Source organism: Lampris incognitus, chromosome 17 (assembly GCF_029633865.1).
Source record: "Lampris incognitus isolate fLamInc1 chromosome 17, fLamInc1.hap2, whole genome shotgun sequence".
In the NCBI taxonomy this organism is placed as follows: domain Eukaryota; kingdom Metazoa; phylum Chordata; class Actinopteri; order Lampriformes; family Lampridae; genus Lampris; species Lampris incognitus.
Genome location: NC_079227.1, coordinates 776,887 through 796,319, shown reverse-complemented (window position 1 = coordinate 796,319; position 19,433 = coordinate 776,887). Strand labels below are relative to the sequence as shown.

General features: G+C 46.8%; 1 protein-coding gene and 1 pseudogene across 4 annotated transcripts in view; both read right to left on the bottom strand.

Moving 5' to 3' along the window:
* LOC130127369 (zinc transporter ZIP11-like) overlaps positions 1–19,433 on the bottom strand; it is a 181,724-nt gene that overhangs the window by 80,756 nt on the left and 81,535 nt on the right. The window lies entirely within an intron of this gene.
* LOC130127368 (F-box-like/WD repeat-containing protein TBL1X) lies at positions 7,421–8,903 on the bottom strand (annotated as a pseudogene).

Here is a 19,433-nt window from a genome sequence, read left to right as displayed (position 1 = left end):
ATATGCAAGTTCTGCTATCTATTAGAATGTCAGCCCAGCAACAAAGATAAGCTTCTTCCTCGAGAGAGGATTAGGGTGAAATTCTGGGTATATACCATGGTGAGCGTTATTCAGACTTGTTTACAGGAAGTCGGACTCAGCAGTTTGTGATGCAAGGTGTAAAGGGACAGCACTCTCAGACCAAGGCGCGCACTTAGTGCCTATGTTAAATACCAAGATGGCACCGTGGATGGCAGCCTTGGTACAGTACAGTGCTCTCTGGTACTTTCCCTGTTTTTGTTTATTCTCTGTATGTTTAGTTACTCAAACCCGACTACTTTCAATAGAGAAGAACTGCATAACATTAGGCAGTTCACTCCAGACAGTTTTTCACCAGTTTTCACAAACCCAGGAAGTTTTTTTGGAGATCTTGGCTGGAGGAACAGCAGCTCTCTTTGAGACATGGAGACAACACAAATGGGGGACGCTCCAACAGCAGGGATTTCGATCTGTGGTCCCAGCAATTCACCTAGCGAATGTCCACTCTATGCCCAATGAAATGGACGAGCTGCTTCTCCTCAATGGGACCAACAAGGACTTTGCATGTTCTGTTGCCATTTGTTTCAGTGAAACATGGCTCAGTAGGTCCATCCTCATCAGTGGATTAAATCTGCCGGGCTTCCATCTACCCCAATTGGATTGCATGGTGGAGCTATCAGGGAAAGCGAAGGGTGGAGGACTTTGCTTCTGCATAAACAAAGGTCGGTGTACAGATGTCACAGTGTTAAGTAAATACTGCCGCCTGAACTTGGAGACATTGTTCATAAACTGCAAGCCATTTCATTCACCACAGGAGTTTTCATCATTCATCCTGGTCAGTGTTTACATCCCACCTAGAGTTGCCAATTCCTTGAAATGGAAATAAGGAACAGGGGACAGGGACAGGGGTTGGATGGATGGGGCGGTGCGGGCATAACAAATATAATGTGCCTTACACACACACACACACACACACACACACACACACATATATATATATATATATATAATATATATATATGTAGTATATATATTTAGCGTTTTTTTTTCCGAAACCATCAATGGTGTTGTATTAAGTGCTCAACTAATGAGGAGCAGAATATCAATACAGATGCAAGAAAAAAGTTTTAATACATAGCAGTACAGGCCTGTTTCATGCGTCACGCACTTTAGCAGCTGATGAGCGTGCAATGCACGAAACAGGCCTGTACTGCTATGTATTAAAACTTTTTTCTTGCATCTGTATTGATATATATATATACATGTATATATAGCGGTTTTTTTGCCGAAACCGTCAATGGTGTTGAGTGCTCGACTAATGAGGAGCGGAATATCAACACGGATACAGGAAAAAAGATTTTAATGCATAGCAGGAAATATGTGTTTAGTAGATTATTTCTTTGTTGTAACAATGCTTCTTGGCAATAAATCTTATACCGTTGGAAAGCCTGTTTATCTCCCTTTTAAATGGGGCCACATTTGTAAGGAACATGCATTTGTGGGATGAGCAGCAGAGCTGAGTATGTGGGTTGCGCCCATGAAAAATTTGCCAAATCTTCTCTGCCAATGCCAAACAGCTTATTTTGCTTTTGCTATTGACTCTTGTTTTGAACTTCTGGTACCCCAGGTGCTGACAATCAGCTGCCTGATATACAGTGCATCCGGAAAGTATTCACACCCCTTCACTTTCCCCACATTTTGTTATGTTACAGCCTTATTCCAAAATGGATTATATTCCTTTTTTTCTCATCAATCTACACACAGTACCCCATAATTACAAAGTGAAAAAGATTTTGTAGAAATTTTTGCAAATTTATTAAAAATAAAAAACTGAAATATTGCATGTACTTAAGTATTCACACCCTTTGCTATGACACTCAAAATTGAGCTCAGGTTCATCCTGTTTCCACTGATCATCCTTGAGATGTTTCTACATCTTGATTAGAGTCCACCTGTAGTAAATTCAATGGATTGGACATGATTTGGAAAGGCACACACCTGTCTACATAAGGTCCCACTGTTGACAGTGCATGTCAGAGCAGAAACCAAGCCATGAAGTCAAAGGAATTGTCTGTGGACCTCTGAGACAGGATTGTATCGAGGCACAGATCTGAGGAAGGGTACAAAAAAATTTCTACAGCTTTGAAGGTCCCGAAGAGCACAGTGGAAGAAGTTTGGATCCACCAGGACTCTTCCTAGAGCTGGCCGCCCAGCCAAACTGAGCAATTGGGGGAGAAGGGCCTTGGTCAGGGAAGTGACCAAGAACCCGATGGTCACTCTGACAGAGCTCCACCGTTCCTCTGTGGAGATGGGAGAACCTTCCAGAAGGACAACCATCTCTGCAGCTCTCCACCAGTCAGGCCTTTATGGTAGAGTGGCCAGACGGAAGCCTCTGCTCAGTAAAAGGCACACGATAGCCCGCTTGGAGTTTGCCAGAAAGCACCTAAAGGACTCTCAGACCATGAGAAACAATATTCTCTGGTCTGATGAAACCAAGATTGAACTCCTTGGCCTGAATGTCAAACATCACGTCTGGAGGAAACCATGCACCTCTCATCACATTGCTAATACCATCCCTACAGTGAAGCATGGTGGTGGCAGCATCATGCTGTGGGGATGTTCTTCAGCGGCAGGAACTGGGAGACTAGTCAGGATCGAGGGAAAGATGAATGGAGCAAAGTACAGAGAGATCCTTGATGAAAACCTGCTCCAGAGCACTCAGGACCTCAGACTGGGGTGAAGGTTTACCCTTCAACACAGCAACGACCCTAAGCACACAGCCAAGACAACAAAGGAGTGGCTTCGGGACAAGTCTGTGACTGTCCTTGAGTGGCCCAGCCAGAGCCCAGACTTGAACCCCATTGAACATCTCTGGAAAGACCTGAAAATAGCTGTGCAGTGACGCTCCCCATCTGACCTTACAGCGTTCGAGAGGATCTGCAGAGAAGAATGGGAGAAATACCCCAAATATACACTCACTGGCCACTTTATTAGGTACACCTTGCTAGTACCGGGTTGGACCCCATTTTGCCTTTAGAACTGCCTTAATCCTTCGTAGCATAGATTCAACAAGGTACTGAAAACATTCCTCAGAGTTTGGTCCATACTGACATGATAGCAGCATGCAGTTGCTGCAGATTTGTTGGCTGCACATCCATGATGCGAATCTCCCGGTCCACCACATCCCCAAGGTGCTCTATTGGATTGAGATCTGGTGACTGTGGAGGCCATTTGGGTACAGTGAACTCATTGTCATGTTCAAGAAACCAGTCTGAGATGATTCGAGCTTTATGACATGGCGCGTTATCCTGCTGGAAGTAGCCATCAGAAGATGGGAACACTGTGGTCATAAAGGGATGGACATGGTCAGCAACAATACTCAGGTAGGCTGTGGTGTTGACACGATGCTCAATTGGTACTAAGGAGCCCAAAGTGTGCCAAGAAAATATCCCCCACACCATTACACCACCACCACCAGCCTGAACCGTTGATACAAGGCAGGATGGATCCATGCTTTCATGTTGTTGACGCCAAATTCTGACCCTACCATCCGAATGTCGCAGCAGAAATCGAGACTCATCAGACCAGGCAACGTTTTTCCAATCTTCTATTGTCCAATTTTGGTGAGCCTGTGCAAATTGTAGCCTCAGTTTCCTGTTCTTAGCTGACAGGAGTGGCACCCGGTGTGGTCTTCTGCTGCTGTAGCCCATCTGCCTCAAGGTTCGACATGTTGTGCATTCAGAGATGCTCTTCTGCATACCTCGGTTGTAATGAGTGGTTATTTGAGTTACTGTTGCCTTTCTATCAGCTCGAACCAGTCTGGCCATTCTCCTCTGACCTCTGGCATCAACAAGGCATTTTCGCCCACAGAACTGCCGCTCACTGGATATTTTCTCTTTTTCGGACCATTCTCTGTAAACCCTAGAGATGGTTGTGCGTGAAAATCCCAGTAGATCAGCAGTTTCTGAAATACTCAGACCAGCCTGTCTGGCACCAACAACCATGCCACGTTCAAAGTCACTTAAATCACCTTTCTTCCCCATTCTGATGCTCGGTTTGAACTGCAGCAGATCGTCTTGACCATGTCTACATGCCTAAATGCATTGAGTTGCTGCCATGTGATTGGCTGATTAGAAATTTGCATTAACGAGCAGTTGGACAGGTGTGTCTAATAAAGTGGCCGGTGAGTGTAGGTGTGCCAAGCTTGTAGCTTCATACCCAAGAAGACTTGAGGCTGTAATCGCTGCCAAGGGTGCCTCAACCAAGTACTGAGTAAAGGGTGTGAATACTTATGTACGTGCAATATTTCAGTTTTTTATTTTTAATAAATTTGCAAAAATTTCTACAGAACCTTTTTTGCTTTGTCATTATGGGGTATTGTGTGTAGATTGATGAGAAAAAAAGGAATTTAATCCATTTTGGAATAAGGCTGTAACATAACAAAATGTGGGGAAAGTGAAGGGGTGTGAATACTTTCCGGATGCACTGTAATATTTATTGCCAAGAAGCATTGTTACAACAAAGAAATAATCTACCAAACACAAATATCCTTACTTTTTGTGCTAAGTTTGTTATATATACATATATAGGCAATATATAATAAGGAACGATTCCTTATTTCAAGGAACGGTTGGCAACCCTAAAATTCCCAGCCCAGGCCAACGTGAATGGCACACTGCAAACTCTGGCCGACCAGATTATTGGCTTGGAACAAAAACATAGACACTTTTCATAATCCTCAGGGACTTCAACAGAACAAAATTAAACCATAAACTACCAAAATACAGACAAGATATTACTTGTCCCACCAGGGATAATTACACAATGTCCTCTTCCCAGGAGTCCATGGTGATGGTGGCCATCACCTGGATACTGCTTGGCATCCTCCTCATCACATTTTATATATATATACACTACCGTTCAAAAGTTTGGGATCACCCAAACAATTTTGTGTTTTCCATGAAAAGTCACACTTATTCACCACCATATGTTGTGAAATGAATAGAAAATAGAGTCAAGACATTGACAAGGTTAGAAATAATGATTTGTATTTGAAATAAGATTTTTTTACATCAAACTTTGCTTTCGTCAAAGAATCCTCCATTTGCAGCAATTACAGCATTGCAGACCTTTGGCATTCTAGCTCTTAATTTGTTGAGGTAATCTGGAGAAATTGCACCCCACGCTTCCAGAAGCAGCTCCCACAAGTTGGATTGGTTGGATGGGCACTTCTTTGAGCAGATTGAGTTTCTGGAGCATCACATTTGTGGGGTCAATTAAACGCTCAAAATGGCCAGAATAAGAGAACTTTCATCTGAAACTCGACAGTCTATTCTTGTTCTTAGAAATGAAGGCTATTCCATGCGAGAAATTGCTAAGAAATTGAAGATTTCCTACACCGGTGTGTACTACTCCCTTCAGAGGACAGCACAAACAGGCTCTAACAGGTACTATTTAATGAAGATGCCAGTTGGGGACCTGTGAGGCGTCTGTTTCTCAAACTAGAGACTCTAATGTACTTATCTTCTTGCTCAGTTGTGCAACGCGGCCTCCCACTTCTTTTTCTACTCTGGTTAGAGCCTGTTTGTGCTGTCCTCTGAAGGGAGTAGTACACACCGGTGTAGGAAATCTTCAATTTCTTAGCAATTTCTCGCATGGAATAGCCTTCATTTCTAAGAACAAGAATAGACTGTCGAGTTTCAGATGAAAGTTCTCTTTTTCTGGCCATTTTGAGCGTTTAATTGACCCCACAAATGTGATGCTCCAGAAACTCAATCTGCTCAAAGAAGTGCCCATCCAACCAATCCAACTTGTGGGAGCTGCTTCTGGAAGCGTGGGGTGCAATTTCTCCAGATTACCTCAACAAATTAACAGCTAGAATGCCAAAGGTCTGCAATGCTGTAATTGCTGCAAATGGAGGATTCTTTGACGAAAGCAAAGTTTGATGTAAAAAAAATCTTATTTCAAATACAAATCATTATTTCTAACCTTGTCAATGTCTTGACTCTATTTTCTATTCATTTCACAACATATGGTGGTGAATAAGTGTGACTTTTCATGGAAAACACAAAATTGTTTGGGTGATCCCAAACTTTTGAACGGTAGTGTATATATATATATATATATATATATATATATATATATATATATATATATATATATATATATATATATATATATATCCTTCTCTCGCTCTGATGTATGACTAATGTTTTTTTCTTGCCTCTTCCAGGTATGTTAATAAGGTGATGTGAGTCTCCCCTGTGTGCATGTGTAGCCCGTCCTCCTGCCAGGTCTACATGGTGATGGCTGTCGCGTGGCTCAGGTCCTAGATTCTTCTGGTGGCATCTGGACACTGCTTGGCATCCTCCTCATCATATTCTTCATATATCTTATAATTCCATTATAATTCTGTTATCCTCTTTCAATTTTGTATTCTGTAAATTGTGTTTTATTCTGTACACACAACATCCATTGCATGTCTGTCCTTCTTGGGGGGAGATCTCTTGTCTGTTGCACTCCCAGAGGTTTCCTCCTATTTTGTCCTCCCTGTTAAAGTTTTTTTTTATGTCTTTTTTTTTTAGGGAGTTGTTCCTTATCCTATGTGAGGGTCTAAGGACAGGATGTTGTGATGCTGTAAAGCCCCCTGAGGCAAATTTGTAATATGTGATATTTGGCTATACAAAAAAAATTGACTTGACCTCTGCTACACATTACATAAAGATGTATAATGCTCTATCCCCCAGGCAGAGCATTATGCATCTTCCAACTCCATCAATTAAACGATTAAACATCTTTCAATACCATCACTCCATAAATCCTCTCCCCCAAACGCCCAGCTCACTGTATCCCCTGCTATCTGTCAGTGGATCACCAGCTTCCTGACGGGCAGGAAACAGCAGGTGAGGCTGGGGGATATCACCCTTTGCATATGGACAGTCAGCACTGGTGCTCCCCTAGGATGTGTCCTCTCCCCACTGCTCTTCTCCCTCTACACCAACAACTGCACCTCCATGGACCCAGCTGTTAAACTCCGTAAGTTTGCAGACAACACTAAGGTCATCAGACTCATCCAGGATAGTGATGAGTCTGCATTTTGGCAGGAGGTTGAGCGGCTGGTGCTCTGGTGTAGTCAGAACAACTTGAAGCTGAACACGCTCAAGACTGTAGAGATGACAGTGGACTTTAGGAGACACCCCTCAGCATTGCTCCCCTCACAATATTCAACAGCCCTGTGTCAATCATGAAGACCTTCAAGTTTCTGGGAACTACCATTTCCAAAGACCAGAAATCAGAAATACTTTATTCATCCCTGAGGGGAAATTGGGTAATTGGGTAAAGAAGGCAATTTGCTTCCCATTCCACTCATCTCAAAATCGCTGATCTGCATGCAATGTTATTTTCAGAGATCAAAAACACATACTTAACTGTCTGACACACTGGCATCAACTTTGTCCCCAGTGCTGTTCCAGCACAGCTTGAAAATACCCCCAGTCCCCGTGTAGTTATGTACCAGATGGGGACACACTTGTCAAAGCAGCCGCTGGCAAGATATTTGCTGTAGGGGCTGAAGGCCATGCTGTAGACTGGCTCCTGGTGCTTGGTCAGTGTGTGAATACACATGCCCCTCTCCACGTCCCACAGACACACTGTCAAGTCCAACGAGGCACTGATAAGCATTATGTTTGAGTTGGGGTTACTGGTGCCAGGACCTGTTGGGCTCCACTTGAGAGTGTAAATCTCTTTGCTGTGAGCCTGAAAGTCATGGACACAGGAGTCCTACTTCATGCTCCAAATCTTCAAGGTCATGTCATCTGAGCAGGAGGCAAGCAGCGTCCCTGACGAATCCCACTTAATGGCATTAACTTCATTCATGTGGCCCTGGAAGGTCTTGAGAGGCCGGTCACTGCCCAGTTGACAGACATAGATGCACATGTCTGTGCTGCAGGAGGCAAAAGTCATATTGTTCTGCTAATCAGCATCCAGTGCCTGGGCCGAGTGAAATGGGAACTGCTGCTTGGCCTCTCGTGTGTGCATCCCAAACGATTGTCATCTCATCTACACCAGCACCAAGAATAGAGTTCCCCTTCAATGCAAATATGGGCCCTTTGTGCTGCCCCAAGGTGCTTGCAAGGTTTCCATCCTTTGTCTATATCCTGGCAAATCCATCATATGACCCTGTTGCTAAGAGAGTCTCATCACTATTCCAGTCTAGTGAGGTGATGTCTTTGTTGCTGGGAACGTCCTGGCCACCTTCTTGGATGCAGTGGCCCAGTACCAGTTGCGTTGAATTGGAGTTAATATTCTCATCTGGTTGTGGAGTCACCCAAGCCTGAGGCCAGCAGGTCAGTGACTGGGTTCCAGGGACATATGAATACCTCAGATAAATGGCCTTTGAGAACCATGGCCTTTCTGGCTGGTATCTCTGCATCCACGTCGATCTTCATGGGCTCATTATGATTATTCATGTTGTGAGTGCCGTTCTCCTCCCTATTGATGGTGGTCTCTTCATTCTTTGGTGTGATGGACTGGTTGCCCAAGGCAGATGCCCCTGTGGTACAGGCGGCCTGCTGCTCCAATTTGTTGTGGAAGGCCTGCTGCTGCGTCTGCACCACCTCTGGCATCACGGCGTCGATGAGGAACAGCGATTCGATCGGCCGCCCGTCAAACATGGTGACATCCTTGTTGATGTTGGTCACTGCCTTCACATACCGAAATCCTTTCTGAAGGATGGAGATGAGGGCAGCAGAGGGCACTAGTGTTCCATTGATGTTGGACTGGCTTATATGGCTCTCGATACCAAAGGTGAATGCTAAGTGGGAGAAACCTGATTCTTGAAGGCATCTGTAGACCAGGAAGTTCACTTTGTCACGGGTTATACTCATCTTAGCCCACCCAAACGGAGGAGGTATGAAGGAAGGCTAGGTTCACTAGGCATATATTTCCTATGCTCTGTGAAACAAACGGGATTCATTGATGAAGGGGAAATGGGAGAACAACATCAACTCCAACCTCAAAAAGGCCCAGCAGAGAATATTCTTTCTACGACAATTGTGGAAATTTGGTTTGGCACAGGAGCTGTTGAGTCAGTTCTACACCGTAATCAGTGAATCTGTCCTCTGCACACCCACCACGGTCTGGTTCAGAGCAGCAACAAAACAGGATAGGAACAATCTTCAGTGAACAGTAACGAAAGCAGGGGGAAAAAAATCATTGTCATTCCCCTGCCCGCCTCAATTGCTCCTTTCGACGCGAAGGAGCAGCGGCTCTACTCCGAGCTCCTTCTGGGTGTCTGAGTTCCTCACCCTATCTTTAAGGCTGAGCCCAAACACCCTATGGAGGAAACTCATTTCAGCCACTTGTATCTATGATCTCACCCTTTCGGTCACTACCCAAAGCTCATGGTCACAGGTGAGGATTGGAACGAAGAATGACTGGTAAATTGAGAGCTTTGCCTTCTGGCTCAGCTCCCTCTTTACCACAATGGCCTGGTACAATGTCCATATTACTGCTGATGCTGCACCAATCCGCCTGCCAATCTCGTGAACAAGACCCCGAGATACTTGAACTCCTTCACTTGAGGCAACAAGTCATCCCCAACCCAGAGGGAGCAATCCACCATTTTCTGGTAGAGAACCATGGCCTCAGACTTGGAGGTGCTGACTCTCATCCTGGCCATTTCACAATCAGCTGCAAACCACCCGTGTGCGCTGGAGGTCACATTCTGATGAAGCGAACAAAACCTCATCATCTGCAAAGAGTAGAGATGCAATTCTGAGGGTCCCCAAAACGGACACGCTCCTCACCTTGGCTGCGCCTTGAGATCCTCTCTCAGAAACTGAACCAGTCCTGTAATCAAATATTTGACAATTGGTTAGGATGCTTTTTCAGAGCCTTCCCCAGCTCAGGCACATTGACCGGGGTTGACAGCTTTATTTTTTCTTTTCCGTTTTCATAAGGCAGTTTCATCTCAGGCACACTGATTTTGGATGCCCGTCTACACGGTAGCTGTAGGCATGAATGTGTTTACAACTATAGTACTTGCACACATTTTCATTCAAATTATAACACATAGGAGTCATAAGCGACATCACCTTAGTCTCTCCAGGTAGGGGCTTGAGAAAGAATTGGATGGCTGGCCTATAGCCGCAGATTTTGGACACAGATTGGGGGAGTGAGAGTGAGCAGGAGAAAGCTTGATGCCCCGTGAAATGCCTACTTATGAGACCCAGATTAAGGCGAAACCAGCTCAGGTTTCATGAAGGACCAGTAGAAATCATACAAAAATGATTTTCCGAGACAATATTACATGATGGAAAAGGTTTCTTTGTGTGTTATAATTAAATAAAATTTGTTGGATAAGCTATATTAGCTATAAGTGTTTTAAAAGTCCTATTGCATGTATTTCAATAATGAAATGGCCTATATGTCAAATTCTTTGGCACCGCCATAATCATTTATGTTTTTCCTGATGTTGCCCCGCATTTCACTCAGAAAAGGCCAATCACCGATTTCACTGGTGGGGCTACGTCAGTCTCGTTTAGTCCTGCCTTGAAAGATGGCTGAGCCAATGAAAACAATTACAACCCTGCCCCATGTGTAGCCTCGCCCCATTCTCCGGCTGCAGCTGGGTGTATTTGGAGGAGTGGGCAAGGGGCTGAGAGTGTGTGTAGTGGTGGTGGTTGTGGTGGTGGGGGGCCAGGGCAGGAGTAACTGGGGAGATCCACAAGAAGGACCTGGCGTGTGTCCAGAGTCGCTGCTGCACACCGCCATGCAGTTCAACCATCCTGCAGTTTAACTGAATTCAATTTCAGTGAAAACTGGAGGAAGAAAAGATGAAGGAGACAGAGAAGTTCAGCTAAAACAGAAGAAGATAAGGATGATGATGATAGACAGCTCCAGTGACACATCTCTTTGTGTTTGCCTGCCCCCCCCACACCCACACCCACCCACCCACACACACACACACACACACACAACTACCATAACTGGTCCTCATGCTATAACTACAGAGTGATCCGTCCGGGGCCATGGAGTTTGGAAGGTGACATTTGAAAAAGGATGATTATTCATAAGTATGTTTGACGATAGCAAGCCCTGTAGGAAAAAAAAAAACACACACACACACACACACACACACCCACATGGTGGCGGCGGCGTCCATGCTTGTGTGTGATGTGATATTCAGCAGCGCAGCATGGACTCGGTCTCCACGTGGTGAATAAATGAGGCAGACTGGCTGCAGGCTGCATGAGTCATGAGGCTCCATTGGTCGTTTGTTACCTGCAGGCCTGTCACCAGGGACAGCCTCCTGCTTCCATATGTGCATGTACACACGCATGTCATAATCTGACTCTCTAAGACCAAAACCCACTTTTTCAAACACACATGTACCTGTCAACACAGAAAAACATACACACAACAGAAGTGTGTAGGTGTTCACATACAGAACACTCAGCTTTCTACCATCACACAAGGTGAAACACTAAGCTCTGTGTTGAAGAGAAGGTGGTGACGTTTATTGCAGCGTAACCTTTCCTGACCTGACCACTGGAGAATATCCATGAGGTGAAGTTACAGCAAGCCAGATTTCATTCAGAGGACCGGTGTGCTCTGTGGGTTTAGTTTGACTGATTAAAATCACCTTTTCCCCTTCTCATACTCACTACTGACAGCTTCTTTGAAAACAAGCTATAGATGTGGAAAACGGGACTATTTTAAGAATAGCAAAAAGCCTTTGAACACTCATTCAATTCAATTACGTTCAATTCAATTCAATTCAATGTATTGTCATTAAAAACAATGTGCAGGCACATGTGTAAAAACGAAACCCTGTCTGACTGAAGATGTCATTTCGTTGAGTGATGAAACGTATCTGTCAATAAACATTGTGTCCAGATGAACTGATTCAACCTTCTTTGAGAGGTGGCTGATGGTAACTCTGAACCTGTATCCACATCCACTCTTTGTGATGATCTGACTGAGGGGTTTCAGGCCTATGCAGAACAGTAGCAGGGATAGTGCATCACCTTGGTATATGCCACATTTGAAGGTTACCTGTGTGATTGTCTTTGAGTTGGCCTCTCGTGTTGTTTTTCACTGCCACATTGAGTTCTTGATGAAGGCTGTTAGTGGCCCGTTGGCTTTGTATAGTGCCAAGCAAGCCAGTAAACAGGTGTGGGCCAGGCTTTCTTGTAGTCAATCCAGGCTGTGCTCAGGTTGGTTTGTTTGGTCTTACAGTCTTGGTCAACTGCTCTATCAACCAATAGCTGATGATTTAACCCTCTGGTGTTGTTCCGAATTCCTTTCTGAGTTTCATCATCATCATCATCATCATCGGTGGTCATTTGAAGTGAGTATGACTGTCCTCTCCATTGGGTTGTCTACTTGTGAGTCTTCAGATGGCTGTAGAGGCCAAGCCACAATCCACATACTTTGGTGCAGTGTGGACAAGGGAAAGTGGTGGTGGTTGGTAGTACTGGTTCAGCCTTTTTCTCTCTCTTCTTGCTGTGCTGTTGCTTTTTCTCTGTGGCACAGTGGAGTTCCATTTCTTGATGTGCGGCTCCTTCCTGCACGGGTTTGTTCCAGGAGCACCTCTCCAGTGCAATGTGTTCCCAGTTGCTCGATATGATGTTGAATTTCTGCAGAAGGGTCTTGATACTGTCCTTGAAATGTTTCTTTCAATTGGCGGGAGCTCGCCGACCTTCCTTCAGCTGGGAGTGCAGGATCTTTTTGGGGAGACGTGTGTTGGGCATGCGGATGACATGGTCTGTCCATCGGAGTTGGTTATTGTGGTGGTGATGTTAGTCATGTTGGCTTCTTCCAGGACGCTGACGTTGGTGCATCTGTCCTTCCAGATGATCCCAAGGATCTTTTGTATGGATCTTTGGTGGTATTGTTCCAGGGCTCACAGGTGCCTGCTGTAGGTGGTCCATGACTCTGCTCCATACAGCAGGATGGGAGAACAACACTTCTGTAGACCAGGAGTTTTGTTTGGGTCATTTCAGATGCACCATGACTACCACCAAGGCATTGCAATATTTACAGGCGTTGGACAGTGGCGATTTTAAATTGTTTGAAAAATAGTATTGTAACAATCACGGACGTGTAGACTCGCTAGCCTTTTGGTTAATGGGTCGGACACTTTAGTTGACTGGTTAGTGTAGTCGCCCGTGGTACGGGCAATGCGGGTTTGCATCCCGGCTGTGGTAGTTCCCGGCTACCTCCTGAATTCACTAGTATTATAGTTGTTAAAATCTTAATTTTGGTGTCAGTCATTTCCTAACAGACATACTAAGATTTGCAATGCATTAATATTTCAACTGTGTATTTATCTTGACAGAATATAGAGTTTAAACACCGGAGCTAGCTATGGAGGCGCTAGCTATGGAGGTGCTAGCTAAGGTACCGTTACAACAGGAGATCCGGAAGGAGGATAGCGAAGACGATGAGCCGGTAATAAAGCTAAGCAGCAGACAAACTGAATGACTGGATAAATCCCTGGAGGAAACAGAGCGCTTCCTAGCCGACCTGGAGATGGAGCAGACAGGTGCGACTGCGAGACCCCCCACCCATCAGAGCACTCCTGCTGCCGCAGCTGCTGAGCAGCCAGCCAGTCCCGGAAGGGAGGGGGGGCGCACAGAGAAAATGTTCGCTTTCGCAAACAGCCCCCTACCTACGAGGGAAAGTCCAGTTGGGAGATCTTCAGAACGCAGTTCGAGATCGTAAGTGAACTCAATAGATGGAGCTATGAAGATAAAGGGGCTTATTTGGCTGTAAGTTTAGCAGGGGATGTTATGTCAGTGTTAGCTAGCCTACTGACACTGAAGCGATGCGATTCATGCTATGTGAAGCACAAGCCCTCCGCTATGGAGAAGAAAATCAAACTGCAGTAGCTACGATCCGGTTCAAACACAGAGTGAGAGAGCGAGGCGAGTCCCTGCCGAAATATGCAGGCGAGGTAGAGAGGCTGTTCCGTCTAGCATACCCCGGTGCTAACTATGAACTACAGCAACGCATGATGACTGAACAATTCATTGATGGGTTAAACGACAGTGAAATGAGAGTTCAGGTTAAATTCAAACGCCCTGTGACAATGAGAGAGCCACTCACAACAGCTATGGCGGTGGAAACTGTGTACTGGGCTGAACGGGGAAATGCTAGCCCCGTCAATCGCTCCAGCTGTGCTATCGCTCCCTTCGCTCACTCGCCTCAGATGAACGTCGCGCGAGTCCCAACTGGAAGTGACGTCATACCCTGGTGTCGGAGTAAAGACGCCATTTTGGGAAGGTCAAATCGCCCAAAAATGCATGAGAGAGCTACAGTAAGGAAAATTGACATAGAAAACAGCCAGTGTTACCCAACCAGTCAGCCAAGCTGGTTCTGTGGCTCCTATGAGAATACCAGTGAACAGCCAGTGGGGGGAGATTTCACACAGAACTAGACAATGATGACACTCCCTCAATACAACCCTACCAGTGATGCACAGAAACAGAGCCACTGCCGCCCAGTACTGTGATGATGGGCCACAGTTACTGCTCCCAGGGAGGGAGGTAGCCACACCCCTAACCATGCATGCCGAAGAGGAGGACTTCTATGCCATGGTCCGCGCTGTGGGAAAAATCCTAGGTACAAGGGGCGGGGGGCCCAGGAGGAGCAGATAGCGACTTGTTTGCTGGGTGGGTGGGAGCACTGAACATCTGGCCAGGAACTGTGATGAGAGGAAGGGATCTAGGTCTCAGGAACGGGCAGACTTCGCAACAACGGACCAGGGGGAATACTAAGGGCCAAGCACAAGGGGCAGTGCTTGGTCCAAACTGAAATAGTGGAGACCCCACAGAAGAACATCAAAGACAATACCACCAACCTAAAGCTAGAACCAGTCTGCCTAACACCATATGGGAGCAGACAAACAACACAAATGGAGAACATATGCACTGAAGATCACAATATGAGAGAAGAGAGTGGAGACAATGACAATGCGAAAACAAAAACAAATACAAGAACGGGGAGTCGGGGGGCCCTAGGCGCTAACCACACCTACATAGACGAATGACATAGTCTGTAGAGGGCTGATTGACACAGGAGCTTCTGTCACTGTTGTTAGGGGAAGTGTGCTGGACAAAGGGGGCGGGGCATGGCGCACCTAGGTGAAGCCCAGTCAGGGAGTGTTACACACGGCCACTGGAGAGGTCACTGACAGCCAGGGGAAGATCACTTTGAAAATCCAGATAGGAGATGTGGAGGTAGAAAAGGAGGCCTGGGTAGCCCCCATCCAGGATGACCTGATACTGGGGCTGGACTTCCTTCGGGCCACAAAAAGTCATCTGGATCTAGATGCTGACCTTCTCATGCTGGGTCCAGGGGGACAGACTTTCCAAATCGCCGTGATTGGTTAGGCACCCCAGATAGGAGTACTGGACCTCCGAGTGGAGGACACCGAAACCCCCATTCCAGTGGTCTTAGAGGCAATGTGTACACGTGCTAGAGAGCATCTTACAATGTCGCAGGGAGAAATGGTGCGACAGTTAGTGGTGGAGTTCAAGGATGTTTTCTCTACAGGCCCTGACGACATTGGCTGCACTTCAGTCAGGAAAGCTCACCTCATCCGCCAAGCTCCATATTGTCTGCCCATCCACAGAAAAGCAGCGGCGGAAAAGGAGCTGCAGAGGATGAGAGAGGCTGGCATCATCGTCCCATCCAAGAGCCCATGGGCATCGCCAGGTATCTGTGTCCCAAAGAAAGATGGATCGACACGGTTCTGCGTGGACCTTCACGGACTCAACAAGGTCACCATAAAGGATGCACACCCCATACCCGATGTAGATGATGCCCTGGACAACCTGAAAGGGTCGTGTTGGTTTTCTATGCTTGACCTGAGAAGCGGGTACTGACAGGTACAGTTGGACAAAGAATCAAGGGGGGAAACAGCCTTCTCATTGGGACAGGGGCTCTAGGAATTTACAGTAATGGCTTTCAGTCTCTGTAATGCCCCAGCAACGTTTGAGAGGCTGATGGAGATGATACTCGAGGGCCTGCCTAAATCTGTCTGCCTGGTCTACTTGGATGATTTGCTGATCCATGCCTCCGCCTTTATACAGGAACTTGCAAACTTGAGAGATGTTCTGGGAAGACTGCGGCAGGCAAACCTGAAACTCCACCCCCAGAAGTGTCAGCTTTTCCAATGCCAAACATTGTTCCTGGGTCACATTATCAGTGGCGCTGGAATAGCCACCAACCCAGAGAAAGTCAAGGCTGTGGCAGAGTGGCCTCAGCCAGAGAATGTCCCCCAGCTAAAGAGCTTTTTGGGCTTGGCAAACTATTACAGACATTTTGTAAGGAGTTACGCAGACATTGCCAGCTCCTTACACCAGGCAGAGACGGTGAAACTGTTCCAGTGGACAGAAGAGTGCAGTCGGGCATTCGTGGCCCTGAAGGAGGCCCTGGTCACCTCCCCAGTCCTAGCCTACCCCTTACCAGACTGGATACAGATGCCAGCGACGAAGGGGTGGGGGCAGTACTCTCACAGGTGACAGGGGGAGAGGAGCAGGTGGTGGCATTCTACAGCAAAACTCTTAGCCAGCCAGAGTGAAATTACTGCGTGACGAGACACGAGCTGTTAGCAGTGGTGAAGGCTATGGAGCATTTCCATTCTTACCTGTATGGCCAAGCATTCACAATCAGGACAGATCACGCCTCCCTACAGTGGTTGACCAACTTCAAACACCCGGAGGGCCAGCTCGCTAGGTGGCTGGAACAGCTCAGTCAATATGTGTTACGACCCTCGGTCTGGAGAGGGTGCAACTATTAGTGTACTGAGTAACAGTGAGGTGAGGGTGCAACACAGTGAGACATAAACGTATAGATATAATAAATATATTTATTAACAATGACAGGACAAGGGAACCGAACGGTTGCCAAAACTATTAACAAAAGTAACCCACCCTTGACAGTGCTGAAAAGCACCAAACCTAAAGACAAAAAGGTGGCAACCGCTGCTAACCTAGTGTGTCTAACAGAGGTAAGCTACGTGATGGGGTGTTTGCCCATGGGCATCTTACCTTGATCCCCTCGCCCAAAAGAGCTAAACAACTAAACATAACTCAAAATAGTCACAATGCAAACTAAACCAAAAACGGGCCAGACGTTACAAACACAAAGTAACTACATCACACAAACTAAACTAGCTGGCCGGTGAACTGAAGACAAGTGGGGGTTTAAATTGGAGACTGCACAGCTGATGAAAATTGGATGATTCGTTGACCGGTTGATTAGGTGATGAGGAGCACCTGGCGGATACCTGAATGTAGAGTCAGTGATACAGGAGGCAACACAAAACTATACGGACACACCCGTGGCCGTAACACCCCCACCCATAAAAACAAGCCCCTACAGGCTTGTTAAAACAAAAACCCCACAAGAACTAAAACAAGACAATGTGCTACTTAACAGCAACATGTGACCAAACAAAACGGTGGAGCACCTCAGCCACAACAAGTAGCGCCGCTACATCCAAAATGTGACCCAAATATGGCCAGCACCTTCCCACCAACACATGGTCACCTACCAAGTGGCCCTCAACCACAACAAGTTACTGACAGACAACACAAAGTAGCACACACACCGTCACGGTGGCGACCCACGCTAAATGACGTAGCTGCGTTCGACCCGCAGGTGAACCAGCTACAACTAGCGACCACACCTCGGTCACCGTGGCGACCCACGCCAAATGACGTAGCTGCGTTCGACCCGCAGGTGAACCAGCTACAACTCGTGACCACACCTCGGTCACCGTGGCGACCCACGCCAAGTGACGTAGCTGCGTTCGACCCGCAGGTGAGCCAGCTACAACTCGTGACCACACCTCGGTCACCGTGGCGACCCACGCCAAGTGACGTAGCTGCGTTCGACCCGCAGGTGAACCAGCTACAACTCGTGACCACAGTCACAACACAAGGTGTGCCAGCGTGGACCAGCTGGTGGTGGAAGCAAAGAGCGCAGCGCGCCCCGCACTCATAGCCTTAAAGGTCTACCGTCCGCAACTCCCCTTCCAGCCTCTCTGCCACAAATCCCGCCCCCCAAATCTCCCACTGGAGACCTGACTCAGCCTGCCTCTCAGGCGGGCGTCAGCACCCACGCCAAGTGCAACACAGGGGACCAGGGATCGAACCACAACAGCCTGGCCGGCAGCTCCGCCCTAGCATCGGACCTCGTCCGCGTCGGCACGAAGCTCTGCCACCAGAACCAACACCATGGCAGAGGATGAAAGGAAGTGGACCAGCAGCCACGGCCGTACCCACCACCAAACCAAGAACACACCAACAACACTAAACAATAATGAACACTGTGCTCAACACCACCCAACACCGAACGCTAACACAGCACACTACAGGAAACAGCAACTAGCCAGACCAAAGCCGCCAATATCCCGGACGAGCCCCCATTTGTTACGACCCTCGGTCTGGAGAGGGTGCAACTATTAGTGTACTGAGTAACAGTGAGGTGAGGGTGCAACACAGTGAGACATAAACGTATCGATATAATAAATATATTTATTAACAATGACAGGACAAGGGAACCGAACGGTTGCCAAAACTATTAACAAAAGTAACCCACCCTTGACAGTGCTGAAAAGCACCAAACCTAAAGACAAAAAGGTGGCAACCGCTGCTAACCTAGTGTGTCTAACAGAGGTAAGCTACGTGATGGGGTGTTTGCCCATGGGCATCTTACCTTGATCCCCTCGCCCAAAAGAGCTAAACAACTAAACATAACTCAAAATAGTCACAATGCAAACTAAACCAAAAACGGGCCAGACGTTACAAACACAAAGTAACTACATCACACAAACTAAACTAGCTGGCCGGTGAACTGAAGACAAGTGGGGGTTTAAATGGGAGACTGCACAGCTGATGAAAATTGGATGATTCGTTGACCGGTTGATTAGGTGATGAGGAGCACCTGGCGGATACCTGAATGTAGAGTCAGTGATACAGGAGGCAACACAAAACTATACGGACACACCCGTGGCCGTAACAATATGACTTCCAGATCCAGCACAGAGTGGGGAGGCTTCATGGAAATGCGGATGTCCTTTCCTGCCACCCATGTCTGGAGACCCACTGCCTACACTTTGACCGACGGGAAAAGAGACAGGAAAACCTGCAGGAAGAGATATAGGAAGAGCATCACTTACTGTGCACTTTGGAGGAGCTTACAGAGGGGTTGGAGAGGTTAATGTCAGAAGACCTGGGTCATATGCAGGCTGTTGACAGCGAAATTGCGCCTGTGTTGGGGTGGAAACTCAACAAATGATGACCAGCCGGGTGTGAAGTGGCTGCACGGGGCCAGCTGGTGAAGAGTTTGTGGGCCATGTGGGACTGTCTGGAGCTGAAAGAAGAAGTCCTGTTCCGCAA